Raw genomic sequence first — 12,200 nt, 5'->3', positions numbered from 1 at the left:
CCAATTACGACACCATTCTTCGAGGGCTGTAATACGGGATTGGAGATTTCGGGATACAATTAATGGGTTATTATTAACAGCGAGCATACATGTGTCATCGGCATACGTGGTGAGGATAGTGTTAGGATTGGTTGGAATGTCAGCTGTATAGACGGTGTAGAGGATGGGACCAAGTATACTACCTTGAGATACACCTGGTTAATAATAAATAGTTTTCTTTAACTATTTTGATACCTTTATTGACCGCCACCCAGACTATCTTCCTCCAATCTACTTCATACGGTCAACTATCTTCTTCCAATAAAGATAGTTATCTTCTTGGGAGTATAATAAATTTATAGGCACAAATAAATAAATAAATGTATTTACTATAGTTGTCCGTTAGTATGTATGTGACGATTGAGCGAAGGCCTCAACCGATTTCCTATTTTCATGTCTCAATAATTCAGATCTGCGGGTTCCCACCAAAAATTAGTAGCCTGCCTAAAACGGATGGTTTGTGTATGACCTAGTAGTAAAATTAACATAAAAATCTGTAGTTAGTGAATTTATTATGCGATATCTATATCTCAGAAATCATGGGACGTACACATGTCTATTAGCACTAAAATTAAAGCCAGTTTTTATTATTATTTTAAGGCAACAAGCACTTCGGGGTCATTATTGTCTCAATTTCCAAATTGAAATGTATAATTATTGAAAAATGGGAACCTGCGGTAAAATTTTGAGTGATTTAGAAATTCAAAACATTTACAGTCTGCTTGTTACCTAGCAAAATTGAATAGAGGTCTGCTGGTAATTCATACAGTGATTTGAGTTTAGCTAGTTTAATGTATGAAAGTACTTTACTACTTTACTACAGGGTAGTAGTTTTATGTTATTTACATACATAAATTTTGCATATAAAATTTTGTCCAAACAACTTGAAATTAATTTGCTGGAAGATTGCTCATTGACCGTTAGTATTAATAAAAGGAATATGTTCCAGGTGCGGTCAAATTGAACTCAAATAGTTATATTTTGTACTATTTTTATTTGAGCCAACGTTTCGCCCCACGTTGCAGGGCTTCGTCAGGGCTAAAAAAGATACAAACACTTAACATAAGTAAAAAAGTAAATGGAAAATTACAAGGGTATACAATAATACGTTTCATTGTATACTCTTGTAATGTTAAGTGTTTGTATCTTTTTTAGGCCTGCAACGTGGGACGAAACATTGGCTCAAATAAAAATAGTCCAAAATATTACTATTTGACTGCACCCGAGAATCACTGGACAGATGTATATAGACCTTCATTATTATTAAAGTATTCAATATTATTTAATATTGGTATACCTACTACTTATTGTGAAATAATTACGTTTCTTTAACATCAAATGAATTTACATTGAATACAATGACATGAACATACAGTGAATTACACATCAAGTAAATTTGCTGTAAGTGATATTATGACATGATACAAACATGTGGAGAATCTACTCACTGATAGAACTCCAATAATATTTCTAGAGAAGAAGATCTCGAGGCCATCTTCTTTTCAGACGCCTAGGAGGATTATTAGGTAATGAAGGAGAGAAGCCAGGTTAGATACAAGTGGATTTGGGTGGTTGAGAAATTTATCATGGAAGGAACGGTATCTGGTTCTGGCCAAATCGGCAACATATGGAACATTGAGGTCCTGATGGATGACTTGATTTGTGACTAAGTAAGGAGCATTAAGGATTTTACGAAGGATTTTGGACTATAAGGATTGGATTCGGGAGGAATTAGATGGTTTAGTGGAGCCCCAAATATAGGATAAATATGATTTAAAATATACGTAAATTTATATAGAAATTTACGTTGTTCATTCTTACATAAATGTCCACATATTTTAAATCATATTTAGCCACACTTTAGTTTACTTTCATTTCATGTTATTTATTCCCTTACATTTATACATTATTTTACTCGTTTGTATCTTTTTTAGCCCGGATGAAGCCCTCCAGATTGGGACGAAACGTTAGCTTAAAATAAATAGTTAATTACTGTTTGAGTTATTTTTACCGCACCCAGACCAGCTTCCTTTTATATAATCCATACGGTCAATCATTGATCTTGTAATATATCATCACATTTGATGACGTGAGACAGTAATCCATACATTTACTGAGTTTTTCGAAACCAGTCCATAAAAAAATTTTTTCATATTTTTTATGAATTTCCGTATTCCCCTGATAGTCTCATTATCTTATTTTTGTATTTATTTCAATTTTTTTTTTCATGATTCCTTAGTAACTGTTTTATGAAATAATCATGAGTGATAGTTGATCGAGGATGACTTATACGAGGAGAATTGACTTGGCAGTTTCATTTCAAGCTAACACTCTTGATGATGGCTAGAAATTCTGGCCGAAACGTTGGCACAATTAAATAAGTTACTTCAACTTATTTCTGTTTCATTTTGACCGCACCCCCCAACCATCTTCTCCTCGTATATTTTTTGAAATGTTTCAATTTTGTTTTGATGAATGAAGAAGTTTTCAGTTCTTTTGTAATTTGTTTTCTTTCAATATTTCTTTAATTACAAAATATCTCGATTATCTATAATTTATTGACAGTTTTATATAGTATGTCTTTTAATTACTAACTAAAATATGTATTAATCCTATTATTATTTTTTTTGTTGTAGTTACTGATACTTTAGTTAATTTTTTTTTTTTTTAATTCACTTTTTACTCACTTTCCGTTTGTAATTTTACTTATTAAACCAATCCCCTCTATTGTTATCTAGGCTATAACAGAGGTATATAAATAAATATATCAAACATAGTAATCTGTAAGTTTTATACTATTTAACATATAATAAATGAAATGTATCATAATTAACTAATTAATTGTTAAACCTTAAAATGATATGGTACATGATACGTTTTAAAAATACAATATATAATATTTATATATATCTTATATAATAATAAATAATTTTAGAAACATTGGCATTGTTATATGTTGTGGTTACTTATATTTTATTTAGTATCTTTTTTTTTTAATCTAACAATTTCCTATTACGTTGTTCATTTTTATATAAATTTTCGTATATTTTAAATCATATTTGGCCACACCTTAGTAAACTTTTATTTTATATTATATATTCTCTTACTTTGTTACATAATTTTACTTTTTTGCATATTTTTTAGCCCAGATGACGCCCAACAAAGTGGGGAGAAACGTTAATTACTATTGAGGTTTTTTTTACTGCACTCGGACCATCTTTCTTTTATGTATCACGATCTTCTAATTAAAAATATTCGTTAGAAAACAGCCAGCCATTAGTTATCTTTGTCCATCACCGTTTCTTATTTACGCAGTGTTGCATAAAAAAAGTGCCGTAATTCAATTCATAATAAATTTCGCAATGTAATATAACTGTTTTGTAAATTGAGGTGACGAATGATCACCGAACAAACATAAAGCATGCACAAGTTAAATAGAATTACCTTGCTTATCGAGTCAATGAGTCAGTATAAGATTTCCAGATCGACTGAATAGCATTTCATGTTTACAAGCAAGGTCAGAGATAGCGACTGATATTGCAGACCTTTCAGTGATACTGTTTCATTCCTAATCCATCACACTTTATCGCAAATGATAAAATTGTAAAATATTTAAACTTAATACTTTCATAATTTTGTGTTTTTTTTCACCTACAAGCTCATAGAGTACGTAGATCATTCAACTCAAATCACCTGTATATTTATTCATAAGGAACACTGTTTGAAAACAAAATAAGGAAGAAAACAAAAAAGAAACAGCTATGCAGAGTATTTACTTTAAGTAAAATTAATTTGAGAAAAATGTTTATTATTTTATGCAACTATTCACAATTAACTTTGATATGCGGCGAGAGGGATGCGCTGGGATCTTATGAGCTCTGCTCTGCCCCTCACACGTGGGGGATAGAGTGGGTTCAGGGACCCTCAGGTCGATTGTGTAAATATTCTATATAAGAGTGTAAATATGACTAGAGATTATTTTATTTTATTTTTTTTTTTCATGCACATAGTTTGATTATGTTCATTTTCTTTTTGTATATATTTTAAGAGAGTTTTTTTTTTTATTCATTTATTTATTTTATTTTATTTTAGTATGTATGAGATCATTCATCACTATTGCCTATTGCCCACAACTGTGTGGCAGATTGTAATATCTATCAATAAATAAAAGGTATTATTTTTAAAAAAAAGATTAAAAGAAATAAAATATAAAGTATTTTAGGCAAAAAGAGCAAATAGTACATATGATAATTATGTTCTAATTATAAATGATTATGTTCATTTTCTTTTTTTATATATTTTAAGAGAGTGTTTTTTTTTTATTTTTCATTCTTATTTTAATTTATTTTGGTATGAATGTGATCATTCATCACTATTACCTATTACCTACAACCGTGTGGCAGATTGTAATATCTATCAATAAATAAAAATTTTTTAATTAAAAAAAGAACTTTGATATGAATTTTAGTAATAAAAGAAATAAGAATTTAGTCCAAAATATACTTTTAAATAAATCAATTATATGTCTGACCTAATTGTAAGGAAGGTTAAAAATATTGTGTGATAAGAAAGTGATAATAATGTTATGTTAATCTGTAATTAAAGTTTTAAAATTTAAACTTGCTAAGGAAAGCTTATTAATAAATTAATAATCCCCTATTGTTTTATTGCTTCATAGGGCGAGTTTGACCGAAATTAATGACCTGGGCAGAGTAGCCTAAATAAAGTTTTTTAATTATTGGATGTGAGGTGCAAATTTATATTTAAGGCATGATAATTTATTAGTAATAATATTTTGTTAAAATTTAATGTACAATAAAAGCAGTTTTTTATTAGATTGTCCTAGATGATGGCTGAATTGGCTGAAACGTCGGACTTCTAAAGAAATAGTAAGTGTTTTAAGACAACCTAAATATAAATTACTTTATTTAAATAATAAAAATCAGTCTCAAGAAACTGAAAAGATTATACATAAAGAAACAGCTCTTTTTCCATGACTGATATTAACTTTATAAATAGTAATAGAAATCAAACGACCTCATTTGAACTTAGATCAAATGGTTATCGCGTTGAGAGATAAGGGGAGTTGGGCTGATTTATATGACTATTTATAAAAAGGCATAATATATACACATACTTTATATATAATATATATACATGTTTGTATATATTTATACTTTATATTTAAAATATAAATCTGTAGAGCTACAACCCATGATTAGGGGCGCAGTACTTTGTAAAGGTTTACTCTTATTAAACTAAAGACTCAAATTGAAGCTACTTCAATGTACCATAAAACAGTTTTATAATGTTAATATTATTAGGATTAAATATTTCTATGAAATACATCAACATGTATTTTTGATTAATAGTTTAAAAAAAACTCTATCTAGAGAAATATAGAACGTAACGAGCTCAATAAATAAATCTGTAAGAACAGCCAATGAAGAGTCAGAGGCACAGTGTTTTGTAATGAATTAGTGTTAATAAAACAAAGGTTATGCAAGGAGGTGATTTGGTCAGAATCATAATCTACTGCTAGATCTTACCATTGGAGTTCTGGCAATGGACAGATTCTCCACTCAAGTTGAGTGTTTTTTTGCTTTAGCGCACTTGCTAAGCCTCCACTGGCTCATTACCAGTGATGCGGCGAGAGGAATGCGCTGGGATCTCTTGAGCTCTGCTCTACCCCTCACACGTGGGGGATAGAGTGGGCTCAGGGATCCTCAGGTCGATTGTGTAAATATTGTATATATTATTTTATTTTTCATACAGATAGTTTGATTATGTTCATCTTGTCAATTCTTTTGTTTGTATTATTTTAAGAGGTTTTTTTTTATTATTATTTTTTTTTAATTTTTTTTTGTTTTTATTTTATTTTTTATTTTATTATGTATGAGATCATTCATCACTATTACCTATTGCCCACAAATGTGTGGCAGATTGTAATATCTATCAATAAATAAATCTAATTCCGAAAAAAAAAGATCTTACCAAACCCAGGGTACCCACTTTACCCTACTAAACCCACATACCTTAAATTTTGGCTACAATAACAGAATAAATGAGTAACTATTACAGCCGGATTCGAACCCGGGTCCTTGGAGCCACCAATATCGTGTGTTATAACCTAAACTAACTAAAGCGAGAAAGAAGTAAGAGAGAAGGGGGGAAAATCCCGTTTTAAAAGGCGGTTAATATTATAAAATAACCTATATACTTATTGACGTACAGGTAGATCAAGAAGGGCCGTAGCACAGGTGGTCGAGACACAGGTCTTAGCAGCCTGAGAACTGGAGGCGGCGCTGGTTCGAATCCGGTCTAAAGCTAATAGTATTAGTTCATAAATACAAGTATACAAACTACGAACTATTAACAGTAATAGTTATTTTAATTATATTATTTCAAAATTTTTTGAGACAAGGTAATTATTTATTAAATAAATCAAAATTTAGTATCCAATTCTGTCTCAACACTTTATTTCTCACTAGTCAAACGTTTCGGCCATTCTAGTCATCTTCAACCTTAAACCTGGCCCTGAAGGTGGACTTTTTCCATTTCATTTCGTACGGCCCTACAAAATGGAAAACTTGATCCCCCACCATGGCTAAATAGGTTATTCACGTTTAGATAACTCCCCCCCCCCCTCCGTACGACAGAAATGACCAGCAAGTGGTTCATAAAAAAAAAAGTCATGTCAAGAAATAATTGTTCCCGCCTTTTTTTGGAGGCGCGATTGTAAACTATTACCCCTTTCAATACATTATTATCAAGATCAGATACTTTCCCTACGGAAACCGGTTCAGATTCAAGTTTAAGTAACCGTACTCCAGAGGTTTTGCCAGATGACGTTTGGATTTCCCCGACTACGTTTCAAAATTCCCAACTTAAATGATCGAAATTCCCACTTGATCAATAGTAGTGTATGGAATAAATCAGAAATTATTAAATGGAGAGAAACACGATATTCAAAAAGAAGTGGCGCCCAACTGCATTGGGTTGCATACTAAGACTAGTTCGACCATTGCTCATTATTATTATTATATTACATAGGCATAGTCAGTAAATATTATATACATAATTATAAAACATATCTTTTTCTTTTTCTACATTTTCATTACTCTTCCTCAACCCTAAATAATATTATTCCATCTTTAATAACTTATTTACAATAGTATAATTTTTTTTAACATTTTTTTCATATTGATTGAATCAATAGACAACAGGAAAAACTAAAATAAAATAAAGAAGGAAAAATATTTATAAAGATATAATTGGTTTATTATAAAAATAAATCCTAGAATCTCTAAGATATCAGTAAAGGACAAAACTGAAAATTTGCAAGCAAATTTTTATTATAATAATTGATTTACAATAAATATAACGTTCTTAAATATTTTTAATTTTAATATTCTGTTTCTTATTGATTGAATTAATGAAAAACAGGAAAAATAAATAAAATAAAACAAATATTGTTTAGATGATTTATTTTTGTAATTTACCAACAAACTTGGAAATATACGAGCGTAATTTTATTTTTAAAAAAATTAATAAAAAATATTAGATGTTCTGATTCAGTCCATAAAATGTGTTATTGTTGTGAGATAACGATATTCTTCTTTTTAAATATGAAATCTAAAATACTCTTACAAAACTGTCGTAAGGAAAAAACAAATCAATATAATAGGAGTCTAATGGAGCGTAGGTCCCAAAGCGCCCGGTTCGGAACGTTGTGGGTTCGATTTACACCTGGGGCAGTTAATATTTATTTTTTGGCGGGGCCAAAAAATTAATCTTGACACACCCACCTTGGTTAATACGCGGCAGAAACTCTGGTAACCCACAATGGTTGGCAAAAAGGACCAGGAGGCAGGAGGCCCACTTGCAATCTTGGAACTCCTCATGATGTAATGTTAAATGCAAAATGTTTTACCATGTTAAATGTTATAAGTATAGGATTGTAAGCAGCCCTATTTAAAGTAATATAAAGTAATTGTAAAGTAAATTAAAGTAAGTATGTTAAATGCTAAATGCATAAGAGCTCCTAGCGATATTCTGAGCAACTTGTTTTATAACCTTTCCTTCAAAACTTCTTGTTATTATTTACTTCTAAGTTTTGATTAAAGTAATTTATTACAACATGCCTAAATTGAGCGAAAAGTGGAAGTTGTGTGAAGGTTTGGTCACTGAGTGCCTTGTTGATCTTCTAACTTGTGAGGAAGAGAATCAAGATGAGCTAATTTACAACTGCATTACACTATTATTATTATTGCCATCCATTGCTTTATTAGTTATAAAAACATCCAAAACAATACTAACACAAACTACGAGCAAGTAACCTAACACGACAACAAAGAAAATGATGAGGGGACCCAGCTGGTCTGTTGCGTGACGTCATTCTCCATTTAACAGACCTAGTAACAGATTCTCAACCATGTTGTATCGTTTTAACATGGTGAAAGAAGGAAATATTTCTCTATTTAACATGTTAAAATAAAGATCATGAATGCTTCTAATATAAATTCAGATAGCAGGTCTACAATCACTGTTCACGTGCCATAAAAGATGGATACCATAGTACTTGAGGCGTTATCTTAGCAACATAATACCTGCAACGATGGCGGTTTGAATCCGGGCTGAATTTTATTTCGTGACGGTCACACGGAATGAAAACTCGGACCTCCTACACCAGGTAAAATAGAGACTAACACTAGGATAATTTTAATTACCTAGTCTATGTCACAAATCACCAGTTAGTGGTAAAAGAAAAAAAAGTTCCGGAAAGATATGAAAATGAGACAGTACAACTTTCCAAGATATACCGTATATATTTTAATACGTATAATTTTTCCAAAAAGGACTCGAACGTTTTTGAACTAAATCTAAACCATTTAGATTATTTTTTTTAAATTGATATTTCTATCATTTATAGACCATATTCCTATATAAAATATAAATTTAGGAAAGAAAATATTTGTCCTTACTCCTTATTTTAAACTAAACATTTAATTTTCGTTTTCTAAACTAAATGATTTTATTCCTGTTTTGTTAAAAACTTTCAGATAAATTCAAGAAATAAAATAGAATTGATTCAAAACAGTTTTGCAAAATAATCTTCAAAAATCTTGAAAAAAAAAAACCATGCTTTTAGAATTAAATTGAAGGTTACATAATAAATCTCAATCTTTGAGTGGGTACTTGTGCAATAATTTAATTTCTAAGTACAAACGAATCTATACATACATCTCCACAAGGTCGATTAAGGACAAAATATTTGTGTATAAAATTTGAAATAAAAAAACTACAAATTTGGAGAGGAAAATAAAATTTAAAACTAATAAAAAAATGCGTGTATTTTGTCCTCACTCTTTATTTTAAACTAAACATTTAATTTTCGTATTCTACGCTAAATGATTTTATTCCTGTTTTGTAAAAACTTTCAGATAAATTCAAGAAATAAAGTAGAACTGATTCAAAACAGTTTTGAAAGATAATCTTCAAAAAATTTGAAAAAAGCCAATTCGGCCATCCTCAAGGACAACCTAAACATTTAACTGCATACTATGTATTCATTTGTAACAATTTTAAAAACAACACTATTATTAATATACCATACCTTAAATATAAATTCACAACTCACATAAAAATTTTAAAAAATGTTTTACAGACTATTTTGCCCAAGTCATCCATCATCATTCAAGTCAAAATCATCCTATGAACAATTGATTAATAGAAAATCAAATTAATTATTAATAAGCTTACCTAAGCTTATGTCTCGTTACCTATTTTTTAGGACTTCATTAATTTTTAAAACTTTAATTTTAGATTAAAACTACACTATCCACTATTAGATAAACAAAATATTTATAACCTTCCACACACTCAGGTCAGGTTTATTATTATTTCAATTCGAATTGAATTTTGGTCTCAATTTTTATTTATTCCAATTATTAAATTCATATTAAAATTATTAATTTGTAAATAGTAACAAAACTTTTTCCCATATTTTCCATAAATTTAATTTACTTAAAATCTCTGCATTGATCTCTGCAGGTACATTATTAATAATAATGTTGTTGAGGATGGCCGAATTGGCCGAAACGTTGGACTATTTAATAAAGAATATTGAGACTTAATATTTGATTAATAAATAAAATTATTTAATGGTTCTTTACAAGACGTAATTTTGAAACTTCGATACCTAAGCCCGGTCAGATTATTTTAATGGGGATAAGATCTACCTTATATTAAAGAACATTAAATTTTACATTGATACAGCTAGTTTAAGTCTTTGGCTCAAATTCGTAAAAGCCACTTCCGAGAAAATTATAAAAAAGTTCTAAAGGAAATAAACTTTATATCCGCAGACTAAAAATAAAATTATACATATTGCAACTTAAATGATAAAAAAATTTTGTAAAAAAATTAATAAGAAGAAGAATATCGTCTAAATTGTACCATCATTAGTACAAATAGGAGGCATTGGACGATGACCTGATAGCTGAGTGGGTTAGGGTCCTCCCAGAGCATTCGCTATAGGTTGAGAGGGTTCGATTCCCAACTGGATCAGTAAATATTTATATTACGGTAGCTCAAAAAAAGTAATGTCTTGAACCATAAAAAAAAAAATTAATACGTGGTTTTTCTTTGAGATCTTTGACCATTTTTTTTTAGACTTGGCAATTAAGTCACAGGTCATCCCATGATGAATATCGACCATGAAAATCGTAATTACCATTTGTCAGTTTTTCAATTCAATTCAATAATTTTGATCGAGTCTGGCACCCGGGACTGCTTTACAAACTCCTACCACCTTCTCATCATCCGTTCCTTTCTTACTAATAGATTATTCCAAGTGAACCACAATGGTTCCTATTCATCCCTCTATTTTCAATCCGCTGGAGTTCCTCAAGGTAGTATTCTCGGTCCCATCCTCTACACCGTCTATACAGCTGATATCCCAACAACTCCTAACACTATCCTTACCACGTATGCTGATGACACATGTGTGCTCACAGTTAGTAATAACCCTTTGATTGCATCCCAAACTCTCCAGTTCCATATCACAATCCTCGAAGAATAGTGTCGAAATTGGAGGATAAAAATAAATCCCAACAAATCGCATCAAATCACATTTACTCTTCGTCGTAAACCTGCCGACTGCCCTACAGTATACTTTAATAATGTGGCTCTTACCCCTGTAGAACAGATTCGTTATCTTGGACTACACCTTGACAAACGACTAACCTGGAATCCTCACACAAGACTGAAAAGACAGGAAACTCCACGCAAATTCCGACTATTACAGCACTTACTAGACAAACGGTCTAAACTTCCAACTCATTACAAAAGACTGATCAACATGACAATAATAAGACCCATCTGGACATACGGAGTTGAGCTTTGGGGCTCCACTAAACCTTTGAATTCCTCTCGAATCCAATCTTTACAATCCAAAATCCTTCGTAAAATCCTCAATGCTCCTTATTTTGTAACTAATAAAACCATCCATAAAGACCTAAATGTTCCTTATGTAACCGATCTAGCCCGAACCCGGATGAATGAACTCCCTAACTCCCTAAACCCACTAGTTTCTAACCTTGCTTCCTCTTCCATTCCTGGTAATCCTCCGAGGCGCCTGAAAAGAAGATGGCCTCGTGACCTTATATTGTAAACTGTTTTAAGAGTTCTACTACTGGGTAGTTTCTCTACATCCTGTATCATATCATTATGTCATTATGATCAAATTTACTTGTTGTATTTTTTATACAGTTGTAAATATCAATAAATAAATAAAAAAAAAATCAATAATAAACAAATATGTCACCACTTGCAATATTATTGCAGCTAATTGCGTGAGAAAAATAAATATAAATAAAGATAAATTTATCTCAGCTGACATTTAATGTGAATTAAAATAAGAAAATCAATAAATTGATTAGTCACTAATTTAATTAAATTTCTTGTTAAAATCATTCAATAGCTTATGAATGATTTAAAAAACACAACTGAATTATAAAAATTGTTTCAAATGAATAAAACTGTTTATTCATTTGAAACAATTTTTATTTATTGATTAATAAAAATCATATATTGTATTTAATATAGCTCTTAGACCTCACCTAGCAACCACAGGAACACGACTAGCTATGACAAATGAG

General features: G+C 30.3%; 1 protein-coding gene across 2 annotated transcripts in view; it reads right to left on the bottom strand.

Moving 5' to 3' along the window:
• The window catches only part of LOC106681111 (pepsin-2B), a 61,641-nt gene extending 49,441 nt beyond the window's left edge, over nucleotides 1-12,200 (bottom strand). Inside the window, exon 1 of one of the 2 annotated variants that reach the window (XM_067052358.1) lies at nucleotides 12,162-12,200. The gene's annotated coding sequence lies outside the window, so the exon portion shown is untranslated. Of the gene's footprint in view, nucleotides 1-3,483; nucleotides 3,595-12,161 lie in introns of those variants that run through there. The other variant, XM_014421271.2, reaches the window with a different exon arrangement.

This window comes from Halyomorpha halys, unplaced genomic scaffold, assembly GCF_000696795.3.
Source record: "Halyomorpha halys isolate HHAL.00 unplaced genomic scaffold, Hhal_1.1 Scaffold309.1, whole genome shotgun sequence".
Lineage (NCBI taxonomy): Eukaryota > Metazoa > Arthropoda > Insecta > Hemiptera > Pentatomidae > Halyomorpha > Halyomorpha halys.
This window is presented reverse-complemented; position numbering and strand designations above follow the sequence as displayed.